The sequence below is a fragment of the Ahaetulla prasina genome, chromosome 1, assembly GCF_028640845.1.
Source record: "Ahaetulla prasina isolate Xishuangbanna chromosome 1, ASM2864084v1, whole genome shotgun sequence".
NCBI lineage: Eukaryota > Metazoa > Chordata > Lepidosauria > Squamata > Colubridae > Ahaetulla > Ahaetulla prasina.
The window spans coordinates 156,811,736-156,830,955 of NC_080539.1; positions in this window are offsets into that span (position 1 = coordinate 156,811,736).

Here is a 19,220-nt window from a genome sequence, read left to right on the forward strand (position 1 = left end):
AGATGGGGGATGGGCCAGTCAGAGGTGGTATTTACCAATTTTCTGAACTACTCAGACTTTCCACTACCGGTTCTCCAGAACTGTTCAGAACCTGCTGAATACCACCTCTGACGAGTTGGTATCAGTAAATCATTGTTGTTCAGTTTCTTATCTGAAATCATCAAGGCTTAAAGACTCCTATGGTGCAGAATGCAAAGCTACACTGCCAAGAATGTAATTGTATTATGTAAGAAGAACCCCAAATGGTTCACACTCAAATTAAAGCTGTTGATTTCCCAAGTTGCGGAAATACAAAATTTGGAATGAGGTGGAATTTGGCTTTCTAAAATGCCATTACAATTTTTTTTAAAAAGCCTTTATCAATCAAAGCAATGTGAATATTTTACTGCTGAATGAATCACTCTTTAATGATCTTCTTCTCAACCTTTAACCACCATGTGGTGGCTGAGGGACCACACAGATCTCGTGTTTACTTACCAGGCTGCTAGACTGTTGATAATCATTGAAGTGCTTTCCATATACTGTAAATCTAGCAGCTTTCTCTCTCGTCTCTCTAGCATGTTAAAGCATTTCCAGCCCTTCCTAATAATAAATATTAATACTCCTGGATGCCTAGCCAGCTATTACTTTCATCTCCTTTTATGTTTCTTTTATTATTAGATAATGGTTCTGTATAAATAAAATGCCAAAGTATTTTATAGCTACAGTTGTAACTATGTTTGAATACAATTATTGATTGCAATGCATAAGTAAAATTCACACCTAGCGTTGTTCTCAGTGGCCTGTCTCATACAAAGGCATAGTGAAATTGGGTTGGTTTTGGTTTACTGCAGCTGTATGAACCTTGATGTTGTAGTTTGATAAGCGTGATTTATGGCTTAATATGTTCCGTGTTTCAGACGGTAAATCATGCGATAATGTAATGTGTGAAATCAATCATAAAGGAAAGGAGAAAGAAAAGAGAGAGGAAAAAGAGGAAAAGACAAGACTAACTCAAAGACCCCTCTTTCTTGCTTTCATCGAGAATTTGTGAATCGCTTGTGCTGAAGGAGGAATCAAAAAAGTGAAGAAGAAGATGGCCACAACCAAAGCCCCACCTTTTTATGTGTCTCATAGGCATGATACACATTAAAAAGGGGTGAACCTTTAATCACACAACCAGTGCTGTCATCTTGACTTCTTGGACCATATATGGAAACTTTATGACTCTGATCCCACAACATGGACAACTCAGCCCTCCCGAAATGATGCCCACCGTGATCTGTGGGGTTGGGTCATCAGTCATTTTTACAGGTTTCCCAGCTTCTGCAAGGAGGGTGGAATTGTTATTACTTCCTCCCCACCTCCTTTTTTTTGGGGGGGAGGGGGGTCTTACTTTTCATATGCTTTTATACATTTTTAGTCTTCCGTTCTTCTCTGATGTGGCCAAGGAAGTAAATTTAAAAAAAAACAACCAGCCTTCATTTTTTGTATAATTTTATTAAAACTAGTTTAGAAGTAGGCAAGAACTAATATAAATCAGAATAAATTGAGAAAAAGAAAAGGAAGAGATCAAAGGAAAAGCTAAAAGTGCAAGAAAGGAAAAATGTAACAAAAGAAAAGAAAGAAGAAAAGCTACAAAGTAGCAGCTTCCAATCTCTTTTACAGCAGTTAGAATCATACCTTTACCTCTTATTCCATGCTTACAACTTAATTCTTTTTTTTCCAATAATCTGTTATGTCTAATTATCAAAACCATAAATCATAAATTCATTTTTTTTCTGGCACTCTATAAAAGGATTTCCACAGAAATAAACAGATATTTTTCTCTTATCAAAGAAGGCAAATTGAGCTATCTCTGCAAGTTCCATTATCTTCACCAACCATTTCTCCATTGTGCGTACTGATGAACCTTTCCATCTTTGTGCATATAATAATCCTGCTGCAGTTGTCATGGATAAAATAAAGTTCTATGACCTTTTTCCAACTGTTCATTAGTCCCCCAAAAAAAGAAAACTCCGGCTTCAATTGTAGGTTAATATTTCAAATCTCTGAATCAATGTACGTATTTGAATCCAGAATTTTCTAGCCTTTTTACGTGCCCACCAAACATGATAAAACCAGAGGTGGCTTTCACATACTGTAGCTACCGTTTCACCCAGCACCAGAAATGTGAGTGTGCATGTGTTTGACATCAAACAACACAGCAATTCGCTCGCATGCCCCATCCGCGCATGCATGCAACATCAAACAACATGGCAATTCACTCACGTGTGCCGTCCACACATACATGCAATGCAGTGGTGGGTTTCAAATTTTTTTACTACCAGTTCTGTGGGCGTGGCTTGGTGGGTGTGGCGGGGAAGGATACTGTAGAATCTCCATTCCCTCTCCAATCCAGGGGAAGGTTACTGCATTCCCATTTCCTCCCGATCAGCTGGGACTCGGGAGGCAGAGAATAGATGGGGGTGGGGCCAGTCAGAATTTTTACTACCGGTTCTCCGAACTACTCAAAATTTCTGCTACCGGTTCTCCAGAACTGGTCAGAACCTGCAAAACCCACCTCTGATGCAATGTCAAAAACACAGTGATATAGGACGAGATTGATCCCCGGGCGGGTGGGCTGGCCCACCCACAAGTCGCCACTAACGGTTCACCCGAACCGGTCTGAACTGGCTAAATACCACCTCTGGATAAAAGGTTCCTTCTTGTGGTTCACAATCCTCATGAATAGAAATTATTTTCAGTCTATCAGCTGAAATGGTTATGAATGACTTGTAGTCATTATTCGATAATGATATCAGCCTAGAGCTTCTTGTTAAAGTCAAATCTTGTCTCTCTTTAAGTCTTAGTGCTCTGTTGGCCTCTTTCCAATCCTCTGGCACTTTTCCTCCCTGTGGGATAAGATTCATTCATATAACAATTACGGAAGTTTCTGAAGTTATGGGGAAAAAAAAAAGATTAAACTAGGAAAGGTGTCTAGACCAGATGGATTATCAGGTTCTTGTTACAAATGTTTTGAGGATGAACTTTTACAGTCCTTACAAAAATATCAGATTGAAAATGGAAGCTGAGAAATGTTAGTTATCAGGCATGTGGTCCTTTAAAAATATTGTAATGAGAAGTTGCCCTGTCACGCTGAGAATGTGAAGACAAGTATGCTTAGGAGATAAAGAAAATCTTCTGTAATGTAAGATAATTATTGTAATAGACAAAACTGTGTTTTATCAGCTTCCTTGACACTCTGAAGTGGTTTTTACCTTGTCATTTTCTGATGTTAATAATATGATTTATCAGGATATGAAAGCACTATGTATTTAAGATCAAGTACCTGGTGTTAAAAAATATTTTAAGTTTGAATAATACAGAGGTGGATTTCTGCACACTAAAATATGTATTATTAGTGGGAGTGTGGCAGATTTTTGCAGATCTGGGTGCATGCAAATGGATTAATTGGAATACATTTTTCGTGATTACACAACTGTAAAAACCAGAGCTGGAATTTACTTTTGTGATGCTGCTACTGGTCCAACCAAACTATATTCCTCAAATTGCCTTCTTGTCAGACAATTATAGTAGCCAAAATGCATTGGTTGCATTTTAGGTTTATATGGCTGGCATAAGTTTTAACAATTCTGATATCAGAATTTAACAATTCTGATATCGTGACATGATATATTTTAGCAATATATTTTATGTTTAGGAAAATAGCCTAGTTTGAATTTCTTTATGAGTCTCATTCAACAACTACTTTGGTGCCTTCGCTTTTATTACATTTTAAGGGTGAAATTGATATAATAAAAGAAATATACACATACACACACACACACACAGGGAGAGGGACAGAAGGAAGGAGAGAGAGCGAGAGAGATTAAGTGCTTTGTTAATGCTATTCAGAATTTGAATTCTGCACAATCAGAATGCATGAAATTGATCCTGCCCGTTGCATCATATCCTAGCTACCTGGTATTCCGTCTTCTATATGTTTGGCATGGCTGGACTACATTGAAGATTGAAGTTGCACTGGATATTTGTGTAAATATTCCTATGCATCTTAGAATTCTGGAAGATGAAGATAACGCACTGAGTCTATGTGCCAGTTCATAAGAAAAAAGCTTTCTTCAGAAGAAGCTGTACTTTCAGGTTGCCGGTCTCTACAGAAATTTTTAACTAAGATGCAATGGCAGAACAAAACCAATGGGAAAGACCATTTTCCCACTTTCACAATTCTAGTGTAAATAAGACCATATATTTTCCCAATACAGCTTTTTAAAAGACCAGAAATACAAGGCAATGGTACATTATCTTCGGATGTTGTTCCTTTATTACTGTAGTGGCTGAACTATTTACAAGGATTATAAAATAAACTCATAGGTTATGTCAATCTTGTGTCAATCTGCTGCCTTCATATCCATCCTTGGGATAGTAGAACCTGGCAATATTCAAAGGCTTGAAATAGTCATAAACATTTTAGATACTGATAAAGGAGAACATTTGTCTCTTGAAATGAGGGATCCTGGGTACTCTCCAAGATTGATTGTTTTCTTGTCAACATTTTATTACCCCAAACTAGGTAACATCATCAGTACTGCACTGCTACACTGAGGTTGTTACCTAGTTTGGTAATGAAACATCTGCAAGAAAGCAATCAAGCTCAGAGAGCACCAAGGACCCCGTAGTTCAGATACTATAACCATTGGTATTTACACAGTGCTGTCACAAATATATCCAATACTGCTGCAAGTGAAATTTCACTTGACACGTAATTTTGGACATGCAGAATAGGGGCTGAAATGATTGAGTTACCACCTATGATTAACAACGTATTTACGGTATATGTGGGACGCTGAAAACAAACAAACAAAAAGATTATAGATGTATCTAAAGTGGCAAATTTTTAAGTGTAATTTCAAACAATAAATGCTTATTAACTCCCCATCAGGCTACTGGCGATTTCAAATTACTTGGTATTGAACAGTACGTTCATTGCATTCAATATTTATACTTTCTCCAGTAAGAAATGTGATTATTAGACCCTTCTGCAAATGACTAAAGATCTTCCCTTCTCATCCAGTTTTCACAAGGGTTGGAGTATCTTGGGAATTTCAGTTCTAAAATATATCACCAAAGAATGCCACCAAAAGGCAAAAATATTATACGAAGTGTGCTGTGTGTACGATTACATACAATGATCACATAATCAATGGTTTTGTGAAGGTCTGAAATGTTCTTGTTCATCTTAAATAGTATCCTTTCAAACCACCTTTTCTTTAAAAAAAAATCCACTTAAGTCTTTGAGTTCAAGGGTCATGCTTGGACACAGATTTCTCATGCAAGTCAAAAGCAGCACAGGGCTTGGACCTATGTGCTGTTCTTATTGTAGTAATCTCCTGTTGAGCAGATGTTAAACAGAGATTCATTCATTCATTCTTTGGCGGTATTTTAAACTTGTAGTGATAACCCCAGTGTCCAGCTGGCCTGCTTTTCCTATTGCAATAAAAAGTGCTCTAATGGCCCACAGCAGTACAAGATGCCAAGAGATGCTCAGATGAGATAAAGTTGGATCTTTGTTATCTCTTTGGCTTGGTAAATTTGAAAATGTAATTGTTTTTCAATGTTATAAATAGAGGAAGTTATATTCACAAATTATTTACGAGACATTTAAGTGAGTATCAGGATTTCCCTCCAAGTACAGCTGACTGGAAAACCCTGATTCCAGTTATTTTTTTCTTTCTTCCCTATTTTCTTTTTCTCTGCGCTTTTGAACCCCTCATCCCCAAGAGTCCTCATTGCTAACTTGAGAGACTGTGAAGTCCCTCCCTAATGTACTCAACCCTCAAGAGATCAAACAGGAAGTTGACAGAGCAGAGTAGGCTACACTTGATGGATGAATGTGTGTACATAAATCACTTCCTCAAAGAGAAATTGTTCCAACTCACTCACTGGCAATGAACTGCAAAGGACACACACCATCGCCCGAAAAAAGGCTTTCCAAATGAGAAAAAAATAGATTAAGTTTCTGAAAATTGTCAAGTTAAAAAAAAAAGGTATGTTACAGTAGCTGAATGAGGAAGCAACTGGCTGAGGGCTATTCTGTACTGCAGCCTAAGATACTGGTTTTCCATTCTGTTCCTGACTGTTTCTTTTTAATCCCAAAATTCTAGACTGGGTGGCAATGGAGATGTGTTGGTGCTAAATCTGGACAATGGCCATCAGTGGACCTGAATGCCTATTCCCCTGCTTATTGCCTTTCCCATCCTGACAAAAAAGGCAAGCTTCCCTGCCTGGCTCCTGGGTGGAAAGATCTACCAATGCTTGCAGACCCCTGCTTTAAAGAATGGTCCTCTTCTCACTAATTATTATTACTTTCCTTTGCTTCCTCAGATATTTACTTGGATGTCTTCACACCTGATTCCCGCATAATCTGTTTTGATACTAAGACCCTTCCCATTAAATATGCTCATTGCTCTAATGCTGTGGCAATCAAATTAAAGGAACAGGTTGTTCTTTGAGCCCGATATCCTTCTATATATCCAAGAAAGCCTTGTAGCATGGAAAACTGATAGCTCAACTTCATTGAAACAAGGCAACAATGTTTCTACATTGAAATATATATATATATATATATATATATGTATGTATGTAGGTCTTTGGTTATTCGGGTTTTCTCCCGCGTAAAATTGGAAGTGTCTTGGCAACGTTTTGACGAAGTCTCATTCGTCATCTTCAGGCTTCAGCTTCGTGCTTCTGGGAGCAAGAAGTTGCTCCCAGAACTGAAGCCTGAAGATGACGAATGAGACTTTGTCAAACGTCGCCAAGACACTTCCAATGTTACGCAGGAGAAAACCCGAATAACCAGACTACATACAAACACCTGTGAAAACCTCAGAAAACAAATATATATTTTTATTAATCATATTTTTATATATATATATATATATATATATATATATATATATATATATATATATATATATATATATATGTCTTTGGTTGTTCGGGTTTTCTCCGTGTAAAATTGGAAGTGTCTTGGCAACGTTTGTGAAGTCTCATTCGTCATCTTCAGGCTTCAGCTTTGTGCTTCTGGGAGTATATATATATATATATATATATATATATATATATATATATATATATATATATATATATATATAGGTCTTTGGTTGTTCGGGTTTTCTCCGTGTAAAATTGGAAGTGTCTTGGCGACGTTTGACGAAGTCTCATTCGTCATCTTCAGGCTTCAGCTTTGTGCTTCTGGGAGCAATGTGTGATCGCAGCTGTTTCTTCCTTTTAACTGCTAGTGGGGTTTGAACTGATTGGGTGGGAGCTTGGCTGTGCTCTGATTGGATGGGGTTTTTTCTGTGCTCTGATTGGCTGGGGGTGTGTCCTGTGTTGGTGGGGGCTTGGTTGTGCTCAGTCTAGTCTGTGCTGCAGGGGGATTTGAGCTGGTGACCTGCATAGCTGTTGTTTGGCTTTGTGGTCGTGCTACATCTTCATAGTGGGTGTCAGTCTGCTGCATGAGTGGATTGGAGGGGTTTGAAATGGCTAATGTTGCAGCTGCGGTCTGGCTTCTGGTCCTTGGTCGTGCTTTATGATCAGTGTGGGTTTGGGTCTGCTTTCTGGGTGGATGTGCAGTGGTGACATCCTGTGTGGACCTTGTGAGTGTGGGTCTGGTGTCATTCCTCGTGTTAGGGACTCGTTTGTCAATGCCTATCCAACACATACTTCATCTATAATGGAAAAAAATACAAACAAGTAGAAGGAGCACCCATGGGATCACCCCTCTCACCTGTCATTGCCAATCTCTACATGGAACACTTTGAAACCCAAGCTCTAGAAAAATCTGATCACAAACCCAAACTCTGGCTCAGATATGTAGACGATACCTTCATAATCTGGCCACACGGGAAAGAAAAACTTGACAACTTCCTCACACACCTCAATAGCCTACACCCCAAAATACAGTTCACCATGGAAACAGAAGTTAATAACCAACTTCCCTTCCTGGATGTCTTAGTCTACAGAAAACCCAATGGCTCCCTAGGACACACCATCTACCAGAAGAAAACACACACAAACCGCTATCTGCATGCACTCTCACACCACCACCCAGCACAGATCAACTCTGTAGCCAAGACACTCATCTCCAGAACAAAATGCTTAGCTGATGAACAACACCTAAAACCCGAACCAGACACTCTCACTAACGTACTAACATCCAATGGATTCCAAAGAAATAAGATTACCAAGCTAATCCAAAAAGAACCCCCCACTAAAATCCAAGACAGAGAACAAGAAAACGGCACAGCCCTCCTCCCATATATAAAAGGCACCACAGACAGAATCAGCAAGATCCTCCACAAACACAACATCAAGACAGCATTCTGCACAAACAGAAAAATATCCACCATCCTAAGAAACCCCAAAGACAAAATTGAGTTAGAAAATCAAGGAGTATATGAAATCCCATGCACCGCCTGCCCCACCACATACATTGGACAAACCAACAGAAGAATAAGTGCACGCATTGAAGAACACAAGAACTCATTCAAAAAAGAGGAACCAACTTCTTCCCTGGTCCAACACTTTAAAGTCACAGGACATGATATTGACTTTAAAAAGACCAGAACTATCGCCAAAACTGAACACTTTAACAACAGAATAATCAGAGAAGCCATTGAGATAGAAAAACGCCCACACAGCATGAACAAACGAGATGACACCTCCCGCCTACCAGCCATTTGGAAACCTGCCCTTATTGACAAACGAGTCCCTAACACGAGGAATGACACCAGACCCACACTCACAAGGTCCACACAGGATGTCACCACCGCACATCCACCCAGAAAGCAGACCCAAACCCACACTGATCATGAAGCACGACCAAGGACCAGAAGCCAGACCGCAGCTGCAACATTAGCCATTTCAAACCCCTCCAATCCATACATGCAGCAGACTGACACCCACTATGAAGATGTAGCACCACCACAAAGCCAAACAACAGCTATGCAGCTCACCAGCTCAAATCCCCCTGCAGCACAGACTAGACTGAGCACAACCAAGCCCCCACCAACACAGGACACACCCCAGCCAATCAGAGCACAGAAAACCCCCATCCAATCAGAGCACAGCCAAGCTCCCACCCAATCAGTTCAAACCCCCACTAGCAGTTAAAAGGAAGAAACAGCTGCGATCACACATTGCTCCCAGAAGCACGAAGCTGAAGCCTGAAGATGACGAATGAGACTTCGTCGAAACGTCGCCAAGACACTTCCAATTTTACACGGAGAAAACCCGAACAACCAAAGACCTATATACAAACCCCCGTGAAAACCTCAGAAAACAAATATATATATATATATATATATATATATATATATATATATATATATATATATATATATATATATATATATATATATATATATATATATATATATATATATATATATATATATATATATGAAAAATAAAGGAACGGAAAGGGAAGTACTGTGGGAGATGTAAGGGTTGGAGGTAGCAAGAATGTGAGAGCAGATGCTTTCATTCTCTTCCAATTCTAAAGTTGAGGATAGTTCATTGACTCAACTAACCATCGTTGGGTCCATGAATTTTTGTTTTTTAAAAAAACCTGTGACCAGCAGAGAACATAGCAACCTGGACCAAATGGCAAAAGCCAGTAAGTGGAGAGTGGATATGCCAGACACTGCAGCCAATGCAGGGGTGAAATGCTCCTGGTTCAGACCGGATCGTCTGATCCGGTAGCGATTGTGGAGGGTGGTTTGGAGAACCGGTATCAATCGCATAGCGAGGATCCACCCACCTGCCCAGTTGTCTGGTTTTAACCAGGAAGTAATGTGTTTTGTATACTCTGCACATGTGCAGAAAGCTTTTGCGCATGTGCAGAGGGTCTGTGACACGTGCACGTGTGTGAGCAAAGCGAGCACGCGTAGCACTCGCACTTCAGAACCGGTAAGGAAGGTAAGTAGATTTCACCCCTGAGCCAATGGTGCTAGAACAGAACAAAGTGGTAGAGATCATCTACTTTAAGACCCAACTTGACTTGAGTCGAACAGTTTTGAATGGTAAACATGGGCAGAGGCTGCATTTGCAAATAGCCTGCAAGAGAGTGGTGTTGTAAGGAAGATGGATCAAGCAGAAAGTGGGGATCTGCCCTTAGAATTTTACATCTATTTGTACACCAGCCAGAGTCACTCTATCGGGAAGATGGGCAGTCTCTAAATATGCTATATAAACAAACAGACCGACCGACAAACAAGCAGGTGAAATACACTAATGTTACTTGTTGTTCACCTTGATGTAGCTAAAATGTAGTCTAAGGTTTGTTCGACATAGAGAGATTTTGTTTCTGTGACTATAAACAAAGGATATGCAAGAGCCGCGGTGGCACAGAGGTTAGAGTGCAGTACTGCAGGCTACTTCTGCTGATCACCGGCTGCCAGCAGTTTGGCAGATCGAATCTCACCAGGCTCAAGGTTGACTCAGCTTTCCATCCTTCCCAGGTCGATAAAATGTGGACCCAGATTGTTGGGGGCAATATGAGGACTCTGTAAACAGCTTAGAGAGTGCTGGAAAGCACTGTGAAGTGGTATATAAGTCTAAGTGCTATCAGAATCATCCCAAATGAGGAAAGTTTATTTGGTGGATAGGGAAATATGGATTTGAGATGAACAAATGAAAGGAAACCCACCACCATAAAATAAGCAACAGTACAAAATAAAATACGATCACTTCCATTTCCCTGAAGTTTTCCATGTCTCCTCCCCCTGTCTCAATTACTTGAAGTCTGTTCCGTCACTTGTAATTAGACCCGGTCATTCCAATTCTACTATTTCTTAGCTGGCTACTCCCATATTCACTATGCTACAAGGGAGAGCTGAGCCAAAGAGAGAAATTCAATTAAAAGGAGGGCATGGCTAGATCTCCCATTAGGCAAAACGATTGGTATATGTAGCATATCCCTGCTAAGATAACCTGTTGCCTTCAGCAGCAACAGAGGATCTTGTCCTGTTGCCAATACTGAAGGATGATGCAGGTGCCCTTCCATTTGGTGCCTGTTCTAGAATGAGAGAGAATATTCCCTTATTTTGGTTCTAGGCAGCAAAATGTCTTGGACTAGCCTGAGGGGAAAAGGCAAAGGAAGGGAAGCAGGGGGAGAAAGCCAGTAATTATAGGAGCTCCCATATCCTTAAATATTATTCATAACCTGCAAGTGACTGCCTGTTCAGGGTTAGATTGGAAGGAAATACCTTGCAGAGCATGTTGATTCTTCTCTCTGATCCTTATGCATTCAGCAATGTGTATTTATATATTTGGTGCCATTTCAACGTTCGGGTGAGGTATGCTCCTTTCCCATTTGAGTACAACTCTCTGCACACTACATATGGATTTTCAATTCAGTTCTTTTCAGGGGATCTAGAACACAGAGGGGAGAGCCAGTTTGGTACTGTGGGTAAATGACACAGACCAGAAACTGGGAGACAATGAATTCCAGTTCTGCTTTAAGCACAAAGCCAACTGGATAAGCTTGGGACAGTCCCTCTCTCTCAGCCTTTGGAGGAATGCAAAAGACTACTTTTGGAAAACTCCCACAACTAACCTGAAGGCGTGCGCATGTGTACACATACACACACACACACACACACACACACACACACACACACACAAAATAACAAGACTAATTTAATGAAAAGAAAGACTATGTATCACATGATAGCAATGTTCCAATATCTCAGGGGCTGCCACAAGACGAGGGAGTCAACCTATTCTCCAAAACACCAGAAGACAATACAAGAAACAATGGATGGAAATTAATCAAGGAGAAAAAGACCCTAGAACTAAGGAGAAATTTCCTGACAATGAGAACAATTAATCATTGGAATAGCTCACCTCCAGAAGTTGTGGGTGCTCCAACATTGGAGGTTTTTAAGAAGAGATTGGACAACCATTGGTCTAAAATGGTTTAGGGTTTCCTGCTTGAGCAGGGAGCTGTATTAGAACAGGGATGTCAAACTCAAGGTCCGGGGGTCGAATCTGGCCAGCGGGGTGCTTAGATCTGGCCCGGGGGGGCCATCCTAGAAACAGCGGAAGACCAGCCCGCAGTGCCACTGCCAGCAAAAATGGAGCTCACAAGAGCCATGGGCGGCACTCCTGAGATCTTTTTTCACCGACAGAGGGTTGTAGGAAGCCATCGCAGCCAAAAATGGAGCTCAGGAGCCTGTTTTCACTAGCAAAGCACTCGGGCCATCACAGGCAGCCCCGACACGAGTGACATCGAGCTGGCCATGTCCGCCCTGGCCACACCTCTCTCCCCCAAGGTCAAACACAACCCTGATGCGGCCCTCAATGAAATCGAGTTTGACACCCTTGGACTAGAACATCTACAAGATCCCTTCCAAATTAACATAATGGTGGTTAATTTAGGTTTAGCCCATGTATTGTATGAAGGCTTGTTTCCTAGATAACACCGCCCTTAGCTGAAAAGCGTTTGAAGACTTCCTATCATATATGCATCTGCTTGATTTTTACACTTTTCTTAAATTTAAATCACGGTTTTTGAAGATATACAATTACTTGGACCTGGTTCCACAAGAAGTTTCTCCAGGCTAATAACCTATTCTCCCTCCCTCTCTCTCTCTTCTCTTTCCCTCTCTCCCTCCCTCCCCTCTCTCTTTCCTTCCCTCCTCCCCTCCCCTCACTTTGCTATGTTCCATTTCTAGCAGCTGCTTCCCCTCTCCACTACATTCAGCCCCCAGGTCTATAATGAAAATGCTGACAGATCCCTCCTCATGGCGGCATTAGCAAAGGCTGTTCTAATAAAGTGTATCTTTCAGTATGGATGTACACAATAAATTGCTATTCAAAGCTGAAGCCATGTCATTTCCTTCCCGAAACAGCAGAGAACATAAGAATGTCTTTGTGCTTCAGACAAGCAGTGATTTGGCTTAGTTCATTGTGTGGGTAAGTAAAAAATCTTTACTCAGCCTCCTGCTTTCTCCTTCTTAGTCTTAATGCCAACAGTTGTTGCAGCTTTGAAGATTTCAGTCCAGAAGTTCAGAAGAGTCAATTCAGAGTGCTACATATTTCTCACACTTGATCAAATTGAAGCTTCTAGAATTTAAAAAAAAAAAGTATCAGACAATAGTACAAAATTATTGGGCAAAGGCCTGCACAAAAGCATATATTACATATGGCATTTGTTGAGAGAGTTAATTCTTCAAATGCCTACTTTGGTAACAGAAACAATCAAAACAAAAATACATTTAGAACCATGTAATATCTTGCTGGAGGCCAGGCTGGTATGTTTTTGATTATAATGTTTCTGACCCTCACCTCAAACTCCTTTTGTGAAATGCCTTTATTCCAGATAACCTACTGACTAGCAAATGATCTAGGAGATTTCACAGCACATAAATTAATAGCTAATACAGTTTTCCAAATTCAGACTCCAGAATTAGAAAACCAGTTATACCATGTTCAATTGATAGCAGCACCTATCAAAACATTAATAAACATAATTAAAATTAGATTATATGGAAAACCATTTTACGATTAATTCTTTCAGCACAATTGCTCCAAACGTTAAGACTAAAATTACTTTTATGACGAAAGATAAGTATAAAAATTTCTTAATTTTTTTGGATTGATTCCCTTTCCTTCCAGGAAAATAATAGGTTTCTATAATTCTTTTATAGGGAGTACTGTTATCACATATATGATAACAAACTTATTTCAAAATAGTCTCATTAAACTGAATATGAGAATAAATGGATAGGGAATTCTTATATATAATCATAACTACCAATGTCATTATGTACTTTTCTTCTAGGGTAGGCCGTTTATCCATCTAGTTAATTTCCTTCCTTCCTCCTTCCTTCCTTCCTTCCTTCCTTCCTTCCTTCCTTCCTTCTTTCTTTCTTTCTTTCTTTCTTTCTTTCTTTCTTTCTTCTTTCTTTCTTTCTTTCTTTCTTTCTTTCTTTCTTTCTTTCTTTCTTTCTTTCTCTCTCTCTCTCTCTCTCTCTCTCTCTCTCTCTCTCTCTCTCTCTCTCTCTCTCTCTCTCTCTCTCTCTCTCTCTCTCTCTCCTTCCTGCCTGCCTGCCTGCCTGCCTGCCTGCCTCTTTTAGCAATGCCATTCTGGGTTTCATAGAGATGTAACTCCTAGAACTATTTAGAAATGCCAAGGATTGACCCTGAGAATTTAATACATATGCTGTACCATTCAGATGCATTCCTTTACTCAACGTATCATAATAAAATTCTGCAGGAGGGTTGGAGGGTACATGGATCTATCATCCTAACTGCCTGATAACAATACTGTTTGTTTAGTGACCATTCACAGTTACATTTGTGATAAAAAAGTAACTTTATCACCAATTTTCCCATTGTGAACTTCACAGTAAAGCAAAGGACAGCTGAAATAGGATTATAAGCATTGTCACATTTTCATTTAGCAACTACTTTACTTAACAACTGAGTTGTAGGTCCGAATTGCATTCATTAAATGAAGTGTCAGGGTTCCAAGTAACACCCCCAACAAAAGAAAACTCCGAGACTTGAGGTCCCTCAAAGTTCCATTTTATTAGAGATGTCATATTGGCACATCTGGGAAAACCCGAATCTGAAAGTTTCCAGGTTTTCCCCACCCAATTGAAAATTCAAGTCCTCGACCTGCACCCTCACGTCCATCACATGGTCCAATCATCCACCATCCAAACTGAAGGCACCTCCCAGTCATCCGACTCCAGGTGCCAGAGCAATGCGTCTTTGACTCTCTGAAAAAGGAATGTTATTTTGACTACATATCATCTACACTCTATGCAATCCCCCTTCCCATTTTCCCACAGAAGAAGTTGTGGCAGGTCTGAAGGCCTAAATGTAAAAAATGGCTTCCAGGTCTGACATGAGGATTGCCTATACTGAGTTACTGTGGTCTTTTTGTTCCAAATTGTGAATAATGTCATATCTTCATTTGCTTCCACTGATCTAAAAATGTACAAAATAGGCAATGTATTGTATGTTTTAAATAAAACTGAACATTACTAGAAAGTACTGTTTTGTTTATTTTATTATGTGAATGAACTGTGAATAAGTGTAATAAATGCTTCTTATTTAGGAATATTTCTGCCCATTTGTTGAATAGTCATTGGGCTTTCCATCAAAATGGTTCAGCTGAATGCAAGATCATGTGCTGTGAAATAAAATGAATTGGGGGGAATTATTCATCCACACTATTTTTAGTATATCATATATATAATATATATATATATATAATATACTAAAGGATGTGGTGGCTTATGGGCTAGGACATTGAGCTTGTCAATCGAAACGTCGGCAGCTCAGCGGTTCAAATCCCTAGTGCTGCCATGTAACAGGGTGAGCTTCCGTTACTTGTCCCAGCTTCTGCCAACCTAGCAGTTTCGAAAGCACATAAAAATGCAAGTAGAAAAAATAGGGACCACCTTTGGTGGGAAGGTAACAGCGTTCCGTCCGCCTTTGGCATTGAGTCATGCCAGCCACATGACCACGGAGATGTCTTTGGACAGCGCTGGCTCTTCAGCTTTGAAACGGAGATGAGCACCACCCCGTAGAGTTGGCAACGACTAGCACCTATGTGCAATGGGAACCTTACCTTTACTATATATATATATATATATATATATATATATATATATATATATATATATATATATATATATGTATATATATAATTGGAAGTGTCTTGGCAACGTTTGATGAAGTCTCATTCGTCATCTCCAGGCTTCAGCTTCGTGCTTCTGGGAGCAATGTGTGATTCTTCCTTTTTAAAAAGGAAGAAACAGCTGCAATCACACATTGCTCCCAGAAGCACGAAGCTGAAGCCTGAAGATGACGAATGAGACTTCGTCGAAACGTCGCCAAGACACTTCCAATTTTACGCGGGAGAAAACCCGAATAACCAAAGACCTACATACAAACACCTGCGAAAACCTCAGAAAATATATATATATATATATATTAATAAAGAATTTTGGGATTAATTCAATTAATTGTAGTTGTTGTTAGTTGCGAAGTCGTGTCCGACCCATCGCGACCCCATGGACAACAATTAATTGTACTGTACCAACAATGCCGAACTTACATGTGGGTTTAGATGGCACAATTTTTCATTATTTCAGCATTAGTAACTAATGAGCAGTCCTTGCTTTTATTTTTGTGTCGTTCTTGCATATAATACATGTTAAATATTTCACACAATGTCAAAATGCAGCTCTAATTTATAGGCAGCGCTTCAATTGCATGCTTAGAAGACTTGTTAGGTTTTATTTGCCTAGGATTTCAGCTCATTTGGCTAGCTGTAAACATAATTACTATTCTCCCATACATCTTCTTGGTTCGTAATCACAGCGATGCATTAGGAATGCACATAGTTTCTGGCTGGGACAAAGAGACAGTGTACGCTCATTGTATCATATTCCATGTCTCTCTGGAAATGGTATCTGAAGTAATGTTCTGCATCATAAAATTGCAACGTCCTAATTCTCATACCTCTTCAGCTCATTAAAAGTGGTTGCTGGATCCAGGGGTTAAAACAGATTGTCTGAGACAGACAAGTGGAAGGTCTCCTGGGGCCATCCAAACATCCAGGGAATTTAGGAAGGAAGTCTTGGTTATCCAGCCACCTAGAAAGACCAGAAGGCTTCCTGGATGGGCTTTTCAGGAAAGCTGCAGAGTACTTCATTACTGGCTGTCTAAAACAGCAATAAATTAACATTCAGAATAATTTAAATGTGCTCGAAGCTAATATTTTAAATTATATGTCAATTTATGCAACTAACAGAGTAACATTATTACTGATGTTACTGGTTTTATTTACAACTTTTGATGCCTTTTAAGTGGAGTCCTTTATCTGCTACTCTTGCAAGTGAGAGAAATGAAGCAATAGTACTTAGACTTATATACCGCTTCATAGTACTTTACAGCCCTCTGTAAATGGTTTACAACATATTGCCCCCCTTCCCCCAAAAAATTGGGTCCTCGTTTTACCTATGAAGGATGAAAGGCTGAGTCAGTCTTGAGCCGGTCAGGATCGAACTTCTGGCAGTGGGCAGACTTTGCTGCAATACCGCATTCTAACCACTGTGCCAACACAGCTCATCATTCTTGCTGGACAGGCTAAGATGTCCCATTAATTTTAACCAGCATTTCTTAAGCTGGAATTCTTTATATTGTTGAACACTTTTCATAATTGACAGGCAACAGCTCTTTGCCTCTATTAGCAATTAATGACAATCGCAATCTATGTGAAGAGCTTTAGGTTAGGTAACACTGTTCTAAGAATTCAAAATATGTCACCAAATAATTTCCTGTATCCAAATTTTTAAATGTTGTATAAACCAGATATGTAGGCCTTTAATAGGCAGAGGTGGGAGTGATACCATACCATTCCTTTGATTAATTTTGTTAATGTAGTTAAAAATATGCACCTTTGAAGATGATGTTGTCTTCTTGCATTTTAATTATACTAGATATTTAGACAACAATATTAATTCCAGAAAAAATTAAACTGACCTTTTTTTTTTAAAAAAAAAAACAGAATTAATTTTCATACCAGCACTACGAGAGAAAAACCTCTTGCTATTGCTTCAGCCCATAACCTTTGTATCATGTTCCCCATTAGTTTAAGCATAACCTACATTTTAAAAATAAAACTTTTTAACAAAAAAAACAACTTTTTAACAAAGTATCCTATGGCTCTGGCTTCAAGCCTGCCTAAGGCATCTTGTCTCTTTGTGGGTCTTTCTTTGAGCCTCCATCTAGAACAGAATAGGCAGGTATCCTGTGATGTTCAAACTGGCGTTCGGCATCCCACCTCTCCCAATGGGAAGGAGATCTTTGCTGATTTCATCCCTTCTTTCCTTGATCAGGCTTTAAGAGTTGTAAACTTAATATTGCGTAGCTTCCTCTCCAGAAACTCTACACTACTAACCAGAGCATATAAAACATTTGCTAGACCAATTCTTGAATACAGCTCACCTGTCTGGAACCCATACCTCATTTTGGACATTAACATAATTGAGTGTGTCCAGAAATATTTTACAAGAAGAGTTTTCCACTCCTCTGATTACAACAAAATACCTTATACCACCAGACTTGAAATCCTGGGTTTAGAAAATTTAGAACTCCGCTGCCTTCGACATAACCTGAGTTTAACTCATAGAGTCATCTGTTACAACATCCTTCCAGTTGAAGACTACTTCAGCTTCAATCACAACAATACACGAGCACACAATAGATTTAAGCTTCATGTGAACCGCTCCAATCTTGATTGCAGAAAATATGACTTCAGCAACAGAGTTGTTAATGCCTGGAATTCACTACCAGACTCTGTGGTCTCTTCCTAAAATCCCCAAAGCTTTAACCAAAAACTATCTACTATTGACCTCACCCCATTCCTAAGAGATCTGTAAGGGGAGTGCATAAGAGCACCAACGTGCCTACCGTTCCTAATGTTCCCTTTGATTGTATCCAATTTCATATAGTTATTACATACATATTGTTAAGTTCTGGAAGTAACGAGGCTGGAGACCAGGGTAGTGACAACAGCTCTTTAATATAGGGTGAACCCAGCAACAGGCTGGGGGAAAAACCTCTCCTTTTATACAGTTCTACTGGAGGCTTCGTCCAATCAGCAACGTGCTGATTTCCCGCTCAAATATTTAAAGGTACAAACATGAATACATAACACTCCTCCCCTCCCAGAAAACACTTTGCCTCTATTTACATATTTATTTACATGTTATTTTTCGACGTAGTCACGCAAATAACCTGGGCGTCTCCTAGTTCTTTCTGACCTGCGCGGTTCAGTTCTGGGTGGTGTTTTGGGCTGGTCGGGGGGGCTGTTTTCTCCTCCCCGCTCTTTCTCTGGGCCAACGGGCTCCGGGTTATTGGCCGACTCTTTTTCTTGGCCATCCGCCTTGGATTATTTTGAAACTGTCCCTGCTGTTTCCTCGAACCTGATGGCGTCGCTGGAACTCTGGGACCTCAGCTAAGTCTTGCGCCTCCCCCGGGTCATTGTCAGCTGTGAATTCAAATTGGTATTGGTCATGATCTGTTTCATTTGGTTCGGTTTGATCAGTTATTCGTTTCCTTATCTGATCTATGTGGCGCCTCCACACTCGGTTGTCTGGTAGCTCTACCACGTACGATTTTGGGCCGGTTATCTTTATTATTTGTCCTGCGAA